Source organism: Mesoplodon mirus (genome assembly GCF_964341445.2).
Source record: "Mesoplodon mirus genome assembly, chromosome: X".
In the NCBI taxonomy this organism is placed as follows: Eukaryota; Metazoa; Chordata; class Mammalia; order Artiodactyla; family Ziphiidae; genus Mesoplodon; species Mesoplodon mirus.
In genome coordinates, this window is record NC_138981.1 from 20,067,745 (window position 1) to 20,082,207 (window position 14,463).

The window sequence follows — 14,463 nt, forward strand, 5'->3', positions numbered from 1 at the left end:
CTAACATCCATTTATCTTCTGACAAATCTAACTAAAGAGCCACAGTAACTTTCCAGGTCCTCAGGAATTAGTGTTATCTTACAGCCAGTGTCCAAAAATCCCCCAAAGATGTATGTGAGTCCCTTTTCCCAGCATGTATTTACTATGGTAAATGATGAACTCTCTCTGATGAGGGCTAGAAGGAAGATCCAGGAGATACTAGGGAAGCCTTTACAGGGTTCCTTCTTGGTGCATGCAGCCTCTCCTTCGTTCAAGGAGCTCTGGTCTGGGAGCTGGGTGAGTCAGATTTTAGAACTGGGTGAGAGTTCTCAACTCAGTACTTTTATTTGGGGGCACATGCCTAACCTCTGTTAAGTGGATATGGAGTTTTGTTGTTGTCATCAAAGTCGAATAGGGCCTTGGTAGACCACCCGTGATCTTCAGACCTGGCAATCCCATGGTCATTCCATTACTGCCAAAGATCCCTGTGGCTCGGACCCTTCTGATTCCCACTCTAGTAACCATGATCATCTTGCTTCTGATGGTTAAGTAGTGCCCCTTGGCCTCTTGATAGTAGGACACATTGATATTGGGAAGCCCATTTCCACATATCATCTCCTGTCAGTAATTCTGGCCTACTGAGAAGAGCACTCCCCTCACCAGTTGATTTCTCAAGGCCATGGGAAGGGACTGTCTTCTGGTCAGTTCTCAAGTGACATTAGTGGAAACACACCAAAGAATGAACTCAAGCTTTACTATGTCCATAAGTCTTTAGAATCCTTACAAATCCTTGCATCTTCTCAACCTCATTTAAGAGGTGAGCCCCAATTGAATCAGGTTTTAGTCCACCAAGTAAACTATTAGAATTACTTTCAGCTTTTTTTTCTTTTTAAGAAATTTTTCTTTTTTTCTTTTTAAAATTTATTTATTTATTTTTGGCTGCATTGGGTCTTTCTTGCTGTGCGCGGGCTTTCTCTAGTTGTGGCGAGCAGGGGCTACTCTTCATTGCGGTGGGCGGGCTTCTCATTGCGGTGGCTTCTCTTTGCTGCGGAGCACGGGCTCTAGGCGTGCGGGCTTCAGTAGTTGTGGCACACGGGCTCAGTAGTTGTGGCTCGCGGGCTCTAGAGCGCAGGCTCAGTAGTTGTGGCGCACGGGCTCAGTTGCTCCTCCACATGTGGGATCTTCCCAGACCAGGGCTCGAACCCATGTCCCCTGCATTGGCAGGCAGATTCTTAACCACTGCACCACCAGGGGAGTCCTACTTTCAGCTTCTTTAGCTAGGCTGCAGGATCCAGAATCTCTGATAAGTGGACCCATATTGATGAATTCAGCCTAATATAAAGTATGTCTTTCCGTCTTTGGTGTAGTGCCCTCATTTCTAGATATATTCCCCAAAGTTTTGTGAACAACCTACAATTATTTTGGTGTGTAAGCCTTCTTCTGGGGGTACTTGATCATTGGCTACCAGAACATGCTGATCTGACTCTAGGGATCAAAGGAGTAGACAGTGAGAAATGGTTTTCTATTGAGCTTCTTTCTTTAGACAGTTAGGAGACAGAAACCACATAGTAATTTGGGGGGAAATTTGAAGGATTACTATCTAGTAACAGGAGATTAGGTGCTAAATAGTATGGAGATCTTTAAAGAATACAGGAATGGTGGATATAGGCAGCAGCCACTACCTCTAAGCTAAGACAGAACACCCAAGGAAGGAACAAATCTGGAACAGGCTCCATCCACCAAGCCTGCAGTTCAGACCTTGGTGAAGGGAGCATGACTGTAGTCCTGGATGACAGAGAAGTTCCCTGAGATGCTGCAGGTCAGATGGGGCAAGCAGGAAACCAACTGCTGGAATGTCAGTGAAACTCACTAGGAAGCCAACTGTTGAGATACTGGTGGAACCTTCTGGAAACCACCCGCAGGGGTGCACTGAAACTTGCTGGATAGTGAGCCCCACTGGGTGTCTTGTACTTCAGCCACTGGATGCTGAAGAAACAAGGCAAACACACCAGGATCAGGAAGAGAAGCCCCTTCCTCCTGCATCACACTTGCAGTACTCCTCTACTGTCAGCCCTTAGGATCATACTAGCTAGCAAAGGAGAAGTGTTTACAGGGTCCAGCTCTAGAAGACAATGAATGGACAAATGCGTAATTGGCACCGGAATGACCTTGTCAAACAAATCCCTGAACTAACTGGACCTACAGCCAGTGATCCTACCATCTTTTCATATTTCCCTTTTAGGTCCCCATTGTCCTTTCTATCCAGCTTAATTTCTTTGGTCAATCACTCCATTCACCTACCCTGGTTAAACCCAGCTCTCTGCCTAGTCCATTTCTGTACTCACACAGCTTAATGTGGCTGGATTGTTTCAGTCTGGGTCCTAAAGGAAGTAAGCTGTAAATACAGGAGGTGATGGTCAGAGACTGGATCTTTGAATCTCAGACTATGGAGGAGTTGCAATTTTTGGTGACTATTTTAAGGTCTGTGTATGAACATGAGAATGAGTGGATGAGGTAAGGTGGACAATGAGAGAGGTCAAGGAACTGAGAAACTAGGATATAGAAAGGAATATACCAATACACATACATCATATACCTGAATACTCAAGAAAGACAACAGTACTGGAGAGAGCAATAGAGTCAGGAGATAAAACCTTCAATAAATGTAGGAGAGTGACCACCCGCAACAAGGAGGGCTGGTGGGAATGTAGTCTGATGTGAGACTCCAATTTGGAGGGAAGAGGGAGGAAGAATGGTCTGGAACTGGCCATGAGGAGCAAAGAAGACATCTAGGCATCTCCATGCCCTATGCTGTATGAAAGATGGGGATGAAAAATAAAAACAGCCACCATTTGAAAGGGTTGCAGAGGAAGCAATGTACTCATGCAAAAGCCCTGAGGCTTTCTAACAGTTTCTGTTAGAACATGCCCTGTGCTCCACTGGGGAACCCTGTGCTAAGGGGTCATTCAGAAAAGAAACTGAAGCCAAGGGGGGTTCTGCTGATGACCAACTAGGGGTTACAGAGGGCACCGCTAAGGAGCTGGGAAGGGGTGGGAGGTGGGATCTGAATAGGGGATATGCAGAGCCATGCGGGATTGAAGCACAGAAGATGAGGGTGATGTGGCGGTCTGGGCTTCCTGTGATGAATGAAGGACACAATGAGATTAGTCCCGATGTCCTAAGGCAGATAATGGTAAAGGGGTGTGAGTGAGGGGAGGGCGAGAGAGATGGGGGCCTAGAGCTGCTTGCCTCATCTCTCCTGCCAGGAGAGAAATGATTCCCCCTCATGAGGGAGGGTTTCACTCTTGATGCTGCCAATGGAGATGTGGCAGTCCAAGGAGGAGCACATCTTCAAAGAGGACATTATTCCAGGTGCTCGTTTGCCAGCGGCTGCCACAGTCCCACCCCTTAACACTGCCTTCAGACTCAACTAGGACAATAACTCCCTTCAGATAACCTCCATTTCCCTAAGGCTATTTGTTGAAGCTCATGCCCAGATATGTGTGAGTCAAGGTTTATGATTGTAAGCAGTAGATACTGACCCATCACTGGAAGGATATTGGATAATTCACATATTCAGTGGCAGTGCTGGAGAAACAGGCTTGGAAAAACAGTAAGAGAAGGAGGTGAGCATGACAGAAAAACATGCCACAGAAAAGTTTGGTTAGGACATCAGTGTACCACTGCCCCATCCTGAGCCTTGCCTCAGACACTGCTGCCATTAGACTGGGCAGGCCACTACCATCAATCTAGAATGATTTCTAAATAAATTCTAAATTGTTCACTGTTCCTTTTTCCATACTCAAATGGCCTGCCTTCACACAGCCCATGCTCTAGCTCCCTATGGAGGCAAGTATTTATCCTTTCTGTGTGGGAGGCAGGGAGAGATTCAGAATGACTGCACCTCTAAACGAAGAACTGGATACGGTTGTTGGTCAAAAAGGGAAATCTATTTCTAGTTAATAACTTGCAGGATCCCATATTCATTTCCATGGAAGAACAGCCAAAATAGTTTATAGCTAATAGTATATATTAGCTATATACTAATAGTTTATATTAGTATATAGTTAATAGTTTATATTAGTCAAAATAAACTTCAGCTCTGAGTAACAGAACCCCCAAAGGACAAGAAAGTGGTTTTGTTTTCTTCCTTCAGAAATGTAAGCAGCCCAAGTCTGCTATTTTGACTCTATGGACCTAGGCTGCTAACAACAGGCAGCTTCTACCTCATGGTCCAAGATGGCCACTCCTGCTCCAATCATTACATCTGCATTGCAGCTAGAAGTAGAGAGAGGAAAAGGGGAAGAAAGAAGTAACTGACCTCTCCCTTCAGGGACATTTACCACGAATTATAAACACTGTTTTGCTCAATGACCCTTAGCCAGAATTTAGTCGCGGGGCCACTGTGAGCTGCAAGAAGAGTAGTTGTGCAGCCAGTTGAAATTCAGAGGTTTCATTACCGAGGAAGAGGAAGGAAAGTGAGTATCAGTGGACATCTACCTCTCTCTGCCACTTTCAAGACATTTTTACATTTACAGAGGTGAAACTACCTTCTCCCTTTTCTGTGCTCCCATCACCCCCCAAATCACCGTGGCAGGGAAGCCAGTCAATGGAAGAGACTTGCTTGCCACCCTTCGATCTCAGGGCATCTCATGGTATCATATAATGATATACTCAACCACATTTCCATTGCTGGCGCTTTCCTTTCCTATTCCTTCTTGATGCTACTACCTCATTTGCCATTTTCACTGCACAGCCTACCAGGCTACCAAATCATTGATATCGATTACATTATATTCAAGTTCCCTTACTCTTTTGCTCTTTTTATCAGTTTATTCAAGGGTGCTTTCTTATTGAACTGATACTTAAGCCCCAAGTCGTGTACAGTTTTGCAATGACTTACATAAACAAGACTGACAGTCTCAAGTGCTTTGGGGTCATGGGGTTTAACCATGAGGATATTTTATTGGAGCTTGCAAAAAATCCTAATAGATGAAAACATGCTGCTTTTACAGAAAAGGGAAATCTGGGTCTAATCAACTGATTTCTAGGGATACATCTATTTTATTTTAAAAATAAAAACAAGCCCTCATAGTGATAGTAATCTTGTGTGTTAATTGTATATGGAGAGCAAGTATTGTTACTCATGTAATATTATCTATACTTCTATAGGTATGTTTATTTATATATTTATATAGAAGTATATTTACTATAGATATAGGCTTCCCTGGCTTTTATCGCTATAACGTTATGATGAAAATGTAGTTGGAAAATATGAGGGGATGGGGATATTTGTGAAATTAATTGACATAGGATGCCCTGTAGAATTTCTAGTTGTTAATTTATTTTCATCGTCAATACTGTTTCAAAATGGTTACCCTTGTAGGAAAAATCAAGGATGCCACTCCCCTATCCAGAAGATATTCTACCTCTCATTTGTAAAGGGAAAATACCAGGGATAATTCACTTTCTGATTTAAAGTAATGATGTATATTTAGCCAGTTACATCTTCAGTAGAAAATGTCTATGATCTACAATAAGAATTTTATTTTTTTCTATTTGTACCCTGTACCTCACCCATATCCTCTTGGCTTCCACATTTCATCACATGACCCAGCTTCCAACCTGCCAGTCACCACATACCTTTGTCGCGGGGCTTTCCCTGATCTGCGAAGTGTACTTTGCCAGCTGGTGTGGCAGGTGGCCCTCAATCAGTGATGGATGGGAGCTGGCACCTAAATACTCCAGCTCCCTCGCTCGAGCTGGGACCACTCTGGAGCGTGTGTTCTCTTCAGACTCCTAGAGCTTCCCCTGCGGGATTAAGTTCCAGTTACCCGTCTTTATAACTAGCTTCACAACCTCCTTCTTCAGCTGCCTCCCCTGCCTTATTTCATCTTCCCAGCCCCTGCTGGTATTTCCTTCCCTGCCCAAATAAGCTACCTTTACTTAATTCCTTGTCTCAGAGTCTGCTGCTGGGGAAAGAAATGAACACAGAAGCAAACAAAAAGAAATGCTTATTGATTTGCTTATTACCCTGGAGGAATCTGGACTGTGAGGGATTTAAATTAAATCAAAATGACTTGAAGCATGACTTAAATCACTAGATGGATAGATTCATTCTAAATCACTGTTGATAATTTTTTCCCTATAATTTAGCTCTCCATATACTCATCAAACGTGGCACTCAGTGTAGCCCTCAAACATACTCATCAAAACTGTGGAAGTGTCTGAGTGAAGGGACTCCACACTGCAGTATTGTTTGCTCCAACAGGGCCTGGCCCTGTACTGGATCGAGGCTCATCGCCTATCAATCGGGTTGTAGGCTTCGTTTTGAAAACACATGAAGCATTTTAAATGATTGTTTCTCGTTCTAATAGAGCATCCAGGATTGAAATGCAGATCAGCCTCAGTTCAGAGACCAAGCTCTTAACTGTGCAAAATCTGGGTACTGGCCCCTGAAAGCTAAGAGCAGGAGGGAGGGCTGCTGGGAGCTGCTTGGCAGGCCAGGGCTGTGTTAATCTCGCTGGAGTAAGGAGAGCAAATAAGGGATTAAGAAAGGGCTGGGGCCTTAGTCACCCCAGGGCAGTTCCAAGTCACATGTGCATTTGAGACTATGTGACATTTAAATGTCTCGGGTCACCCCAAGCCAGATTATCTTTTAGTCCTCGCTTGGCTTCACCACATGCACTTGAAAGCTCTCACACATCCTCCTTAATACCCTTCAGAAGAAAATAGATGATGAGTGTTCGATTGTGTATGAAACAGATAGGCTTCCCCTGCTCAGCCAGACCTCAGAGAAGCCACAGAATCTTCTTCGGTCACCTCTACTTTAGAGCAAGTGCACTCACACTCTCCTCCTCTCCCCTTCCTCTCTCTCCCTCTCTCATGTTGTTTCATTCTCTCTCTCCCTTCCCCCTACCCTCCTACTCACCTTTCTCTTTACTGCCTCTTATGCAGCAAGACAGCTCTGAAGTTTAAAAGCAGACGTGCTTTGACTGTCTTTGTTTGGGTGAAGTCATGTGACACCAGGCTGTTCCCCACTCCCCAACCCCCCGGCCAGCCCCTCCTTCACAGCTCCCACCTCTCTTGGACCCACTGACCTTGGGTCTGGGTCTCTGTAGAGTTTCTAGTACATCAATAATCAGGTCGAGTACAATCAAGCCTCCAGAGGAGAAGTCAGTCGTTCTGAAAATCTGATTCCCAGAACATAGCAAGTGATTTCTGCTTATTTACTGGGATCAAAAGTTGGCACATAACCGTGCTGTCCGAGGACGAGAGACTGTTACATAATCATCCTTCGGCAGACAAAATGAGGTCACATGTTTGCCCATCTAATCGCTGATCGGAGACATGTTTGATTGCAGATAATGTGCTTGCTGGCCCACAACTTAATTACTGAGTGTCTGAATCAACAAAGCTTTCAGATGTAGGTCTTGCCTAATGGTGCATCTGTTAGAGATCATTGCCTCTGTTCGGCCTCTAAATGAAAGGTCTGGGGGATACCACGGGCCATTGCCAGCACTGTTCCCCATGACCTCTCACTGACAAACATGCCAATTCCCACGGTTTATTTTCCAGCCAGCAATAGGCATTACTGTTTAGGTCCGGGGCCAAATGGAACGAATGACTCCAGGGTGGTAGATACTGGTAAAGCCTCTAGTAGGAAGAAGCACGCTCTCCAAGGAAATTAATGCCACAGTCATTTTGGTATAGTATCTGCAGCTAGAGTCCAGTTATACAGATGGGAAGGTTGCAGAGCCACGGAGAGAGTGGGGTTCCTTTCCCAAACTGGTGAAGAAAATGTCGGGAGAAGTCTAGGGAAATAAGCAAGCAATGAGTAAATTCACAATGTTGAATCTATAGGTTGGGGGTCCCAGCAGTTCACCACGATCTAACTACAGAGTTTGGAGCCCATTGGGTCTCTCATTAAGCGACATCTCTCTGGCTATTTCCTCCTTGTGAATTCCCCACCACGTGTGTGTGTGTGTGTGTGTGTGTGTGGTTTGTCTGTATTCCAAGTGGAGCTCCCACCCTCCCCCTCCTCGGCCATCATTATCACAACCATGATGCCTGGCAATGACTTCAAGATTTGGAAAACACTAAGTTTGGGGCGGGGTGTTCATCTGTTTAAGATTTAAGGAGTCTTGGTCTATGCACAATTGGTACTAATCACTGGAGACGGCTATGCCTGTTTCCTTGCCTGCAAGTTTAAAGAAAGGCGACATACCATTTTCAAGACATTATAACAAAGTTGGACTCACCCAGATGATTTTAGAACACTAGGCAATGGCCTAATTTCCAATACTAAGCAGAAATGTCCGTGCCCTGGTGGGTGTCCAGCCCCTTAGAAGTGGGTGAGGGAGGGTGAGAATTGCGTGAACCCAAAAATCTTTGTGTGGCTGGAGCCAGAAGACACAGTATAAAACAAAGCTGTAGGGCTTCCCTGGTGGCGCAGTGGTTGAGAGTCAGCCTGCCGATGCAGGGGACACGGGTTCGTGCCCCGGTCCGGGAAGATCCCACATGCCGCGGAGCGGCTGGGCCCGTGAGCCATGGCTGCTGAGCCTGCGCGTCCGGAGCCTGTGCTTCGCAACGGGAGAGACCACAACAATGAGAGGCCCGTGTACCGCAAAAAAAAAAAAAAAAAAAAAAAAAAAGCTGTAGGGGCTTCCCTGGTGGTGCAGTGGTTGAGAGTCCGCCTGCCGATGCAGGGGACACAGGTTCGTGCCCCGGTCTCGGACTATCCCACATGCCACGGAGCGGCTGGGCCTGTGGGCCATGGCTGCTGAGCCTGCGCGTCCGGAGCCTGTGCTCCACAACGGGAGAGGCCACAACAGTGAGAGGCCCACGTACCGCAAAAAAAAAAAAAAAAAAAAAAAGCTGTAAATAAACCTCAAAACCTTCCCCATTTTTGTTTTGTTGTTGTTGTTTTGGTGGGGTTTTGTTTTGTTTTTGCCTGAAGCCTGCCATTAGCTGTAAGGCAGTGCAGCTGTGTGTGCAGGTGGATTGAATGTCGGTGTGTTCCAAAATGCTTCTGAACAGAAATTCCTCCAGGACCCTGCCCTGTCTAGTGCACTGTAGCGTCCTGAGCAATATTAAGGAGCAGAAGGGGTTTGCAGAGAAGCCTAGAGCCATCTTTCTGTTTGTCGAGAGCAGCCTGCCCACCAGGGTGAAATCCTGCCTGCGCTTCCTCTCCCCGTCGCTCCGCCCAACTCTCGATCAGATTTGAAAATTAGATGTTAGAGTGCAGGCCTGCTTTTGCTTTGTAGCTCATCTGCAGGTATGCCCAAGGGTAGAGCCCCCTTACCTCCTGGACTCTGCTTGTTGACTGTATCCTCATTGAACCAGGCGAAGGGCAGGTCATAAAAAAGAGCCTTGTTATAGTGCCATCTCTCGTAGTCTTGGGTGGCACTGAATTATTTTGCACTGAAGTCAAATGTTATGGGAGCTATTTTCTCCTTTAATAAACAAGCATAGGGTTGAGGGATATGAGCCAAGTGCTTCCCAGAATCTGAAAAAGATTGCTCAATTGAGGTTGTTTTTCTTTCTCTGAAGAACACCTTTAGGTGATGGTGTTGTTAAGGCTATAATCTTATTTTACAGCCGATTTCCCTCTTTTATAATCAGCACAATTTTTTTTTGACAGGATGATTTGCCTTCAGTGCGGGATCTGAGCAGGTTTGGTCATTTGCTTAGAGAAAAAATGAACTCGGTGTATGAGCTCTAAGGGTTTTCTTCGCCCAGCAACATGCTGGCAGGTCGTGTTACCCTGAATGGTAGCACCGTGCATGGCTTGTTGACTGAATACACGATCACGTCTGAATGTTAGGAAAGTTTATCATCTCCTTTGGAGAAGCACAGAAATTTCACTGATGGTGTGTGAGGCAAGGAACTAGCTGTGGGCCCACTGATGCATCTATTCAACAGCAGGTTGAAATCCCAAGGGAGCATCAATTACCAAGTTAAATGCAGTTTCTATTTTAAGCTAGAGACTGCAAAGCAACGGGAGAATGCCACATTGCCTTCCAAGGGAAGTTTTAATTGATCAACCTGTGGTCTTTGAATCCAAATGAGCTCTGTTTTCATTCCCCTTGAACCTTTCCACATCTTATCTCGGAGGGGGGACCCTAATTCTAGGTCAGCCCAAGAGTGTAGGAGAGGGAGTGTCACAGGATGGCACAGTCACATCCCACTCCTTCTAGGGACCATAACGGGAGGCTTTGTGTAAATCCTCTAACTGCTCTAGTTCAAAATGAGTGATACATTTTGGTAATTATCATCCCCCTTGCCCTGGGCCTCACTTTAAAAATTCTACTGTGTCATTCAGCTACTCAGGAAGTAACCTTGGAAGCAAAGCTAATTACCCTCCAATCTGTGCTCTCGAAATGTAAAGATCTTAAAAAGTGAGTGGTTGAGAAGATTCTGGAGAGCCTTACTTGTTCCAGATGGCTTCTGCTCCAGAGGGAGAAGCTTTTCAAGTGTCCCGTGCAGTCCTGGACCCTGTGGGGCCTTCTTCTTTCACTCAGGCCTCAAGCACAGAACACAAAATCCCGTCCCTGGGAGGGGAGAGACGCAAGGGGATGTTCTAGGTGAAGGTGCCGTGTTCCCCCCAGCACTCCCTGTGGAGCCTGCCCAAGGTGGGCAGCCAGCTGAGGTGGGTGGAAGGACTGTAGTTTGCCCTCAAACATCCTCACCTGTCAGCAGAGTCGCTGATAGTTGGACCTTTTCTAGCACATGCACTAAAAACGCCTTTGTACCTGTGCTTGCTTTTAATTACTCAAACCAGTGTTGTTTCTAGTTTTTTCTCTCTCTCTCCTAACAAAACTTCAACTACTTGTACCTTGTTCTGCCCCCACGGAAAAGCTGCAGAATAATCAGTTGTTTACAAGCCTGTAAGGTAAATAATCACAGTGCTTCAGTGTGATGAGTTTTTAAAGAGGCATTTAGCATGACATGTGTGAATTTTTAAAATTATAACTTCATTGAAAATAAAATTTGTCTTTCCCTAGATTATATGTACTGTCCAATGACTGATAGACTATGGAACTTGCTAAATCCCATAGAGTGAATTTGAGTCTTAACAAAATAAAATACATATTAAGTGAAAAACTTTAAAAAAATACATTGAATTTGTCTAATGACTCTGGTCTTTATGCTGCAAATTTGACTTGGGAGACAGACTGCATTAAAATATGAAGATGGTTTTTATACCATGAAATCAGAATTTAATTTTGAAACTGAACATGGATCATTTATATATAAACAAAAGGAACACTGGGGCAAATTTTGTAACCCTACCCAACTACCCTAATTAGGAAGGAGTGGAATGGCCTGAGGCAACACATCGCCATATTACTTAGGATCTGTTCTGTTGACAGATGATGATCTGGTATATTTTGTTCTGCTTGGTATTCCCCGCCCCGTATGTCTACATTAGATTTAGATCATCAGGCTAAGCCACAGCCCAGCGAGGTGCCTGGGACCCACGACCAGGTGGGCGCCCCTTCACAAAACCTAAGCTCATCAGGCACCGCCTTAATCTGCAGCCAGTCACGTGTGTGCAATAATAGCCCTGCTTTTGGAAACCTATCTCTACGAAACAGAAAAGCTAAAGACTAATTTGTGCTTGGGATGTTTGAAAGGACATCTGGTTTTTTTGTAATGGCAGGCAGTGAAGTGAGGAAAAAAGTCATGGTGTTGGGGTGTCTGCCTACCAAGTGGGTGATACGCTTGTCTCTAAAACGGTGTGATCTCGAGAACCTGGTCCCTCAAATCTTCGTATTGTGAAGTTACAGGGACATCTGGGAAGATCAGCAGACTCTAGCGTGGCATGGCTAATTCTTCTTGGCTTGTGATTGTTTCATAGAGACTCTCCATCTTAGCAGCAGTAGACACATTTCATCTTTCTTGGGTAGCTAAGGTATGAGCTGCCCCTCGCTTTCATTCTGATCTCTCAGCTTTACTTTATTGGGCCTTATAATGGACTCTACTCCACTTGGCCGAAGGGAATTTCTGAGCGTCTATGGAAGTAAAATGCACTCACCGTAAAAGCTGTCCCTGAAGGAGGAATGTCAGTGATGCCCAGTTCCTCAGGCATTATTTAACTTCATTTGCAATGATAAGTCAGCCATAGCTTTACCTGTGGTCCCCAGTAATTCAGAATGAGAAGCCCCCCACTTAGGCAATGTGGAATTTGGTTGGCGCTTACATCTCATTTCTATCCATGTGGGGGAATATGTAGCTATCTGAAGATATGAAAATTAATGTAGTCTAGATTCACATTTTACATTTACTCAAATATTTATTTGAACTCATAAAAAGTTTATTGACATAATTTAGAAGATGAAGAACTAAAATACATTCCAAATATTGACCAAAATAGTGTGGGAAGTAGCTCAGAGAACTTTCAATCAAAATCATTGCTATGCATATTGCCATATCCTTCTCCATAAAATCATATCCCTCCTCAAAACCACACCCTCCAGGTGGTGAATTCTTGAGCCGATTTGCTCTGCAAGCTGCCAAACGTGAAGATAAAGTAAGTAGTGCAGCCAGCTAGAGGGAAGAGATATAAATGTACAACCAGGACGTTTCTGCTAGAGTCTTAGGCATTCAGGAGGTACATAATCTTCATACAAATATATAAAACTTTTCAGTGAGCTATTTTCATTTGAATCCATTCTCTTACTCTTCAATTCTTCACATCAAGCCTGCAAAGGAAAAAGCAAAGGAACCATTAGTTGAGTTTCCATGAGGTACTTTTAGGGACAGCTTGTAAATCAATATGATAGGTACAAGTCAAAATTGAAGGCCTCATTTTCACTTGAAAACTTCATTTCTCGATTCCATGAAGGTAAAGTGAACTATGAGTAGAAGGTGTGACCATCAACTCTGGCTCTAGTGATCTGAGTAATTCTAAACTAAAGGAGGAATGCTTCCTTCTGAAGGATTAGACTATAATGCCGACCATATGATTATGACTTGCAAGACCTTTGGTGCCTTGGTAAATTCATGGCTCCCATTCTCCACCCCTCCCTAGAGCCACCCCCATTGCCATGTAACTTTTTAGTTTCCTACCATCATGAGTAGGGTAGGATTCCTCATGCCTGAGGTTAGTCATGTGACTTGCTTTGGCCAACAGAATGAGGTAGAAGTGATGGTATGCCAGTTCTGAGCCTGAGCCTCAGGAGGGATCACGTGTTTTGGTTTTCCCTCCTGTATGTCTGCCATTGCCACAAGTAGGGTATGCCCAGGCTTGCCTGAGGGTTCCCGGAGAAGGATGGGCAGCATGTGGAACAGAGCCCCCAGCTGACACAGATACATTAGTGGGCCCAGCCTATATCAGCTAAGCCACAAACACATGAACCAGAGTAATAAATGCTTTTGTTTTAAGGCATTGGATTTGGCGATGGTTGGTTATGCAGCCATAGCTAATTGATACGGTGCCATTTCTCTTAAAGGCTCTTGCAGTGCCGAGATGGTTGAACATTATTCACCCATTTGTTTTCCATTATTCTTTGCTGCCTTTTCTTGCATGTTTTACTTATGTGGATGGGCTGAATCTTTTCTAAGAAATAGAATGCTTACTTTTTTTTAGTACCAATGGCTGTAGAAACAAAACTCCAGAGACAAGGACCCCCCCACCCCCGTGCAGCAGTCACTATGACTTGGCTCTCTCCATATCCATTCACAATCCCCTTCTCCCTTGCTTTTCTCTACTGCAAAGGCTGGTAGCCAAATACTCTCTTTCCCAGTCTCTCTCATGGCTTGGGGCAGCCATGTGACCCAGTTGTGGCCACTGAGCCCAGAGGAGAATTCTGCAGCAGAGGTCTTTGCTTTCCTGTGTATTTCTTTAGAGATTACAAAGCCTGTTGCATCACTTAAGATTTATATAGCATTGCTGTGATGCAGGTTGTATTATACTCATTGTTGAGATGAAACACCTAGAGGTTCAAAGAGCCAAGTGAGTAGCCCAAAGTCTCATAGCTGGTAAAGAGAAAAGCTGGGATTTGAATTCCTGTGTCCTGACTGTAGGGCTCCTTCCACTCCGCTAACGGGAAGGTTTGGATGGTTCTTGAACCGGAGGGGAAGGTAGGAAGGCATCATTGAGTGCAGAACTGAAAATGTTACCAACAGCCGTCAGCACTGGCTCACGTATTTTTTCTAGCATTTATTTCTCTTTTTTAGAAACTCAATTTTTAGTCCAGGTCATTCACCAGGAAGAAGCAAGATACCATCTCCTTCCCAGCCCAGGATTTCCTGCCTGAAATGTACTTTGTTGACAAGCAGCTTCCCAGCATCACCAGGGCACCCTCCTCCCCATGCCTGTCTGTTTCTCCCTCGCGCAACCTGAACCGAGTTTGTTGGACACTCACTGCTTGTGTAATGTGATTCAAGCCTTCAGGCCACTCCCTCTTGCCTGATAACTTTTGACTAAAATCCTCCCCTCCCCCCATGGCTCTCCACATCATAGGCTGCGGTGTAATT

General features: G+C 44.9%; 1 protein-coding gene across 1 annotated transcript in view; it reads right to left on the reverse strand.

Moving 5' to 3' along the window:
- Window positions 1-12,535: 12,535 nt before the first annotated feature.
- Window positions 12,536-14,463, reverse strand: part of SMPX (small muscle protein X-linked) — a gene marked incomplete at its 5' end in the record, with an annotated part of 48,754 nt that continues 46,826 nt past the window's right edge. Inside the window, one exon of the mRNA XM_082609384.1 lies at window positions 12,536-12,686. The remainder of the gene's footprint in view (window positions 12,687-14,463) is intronic.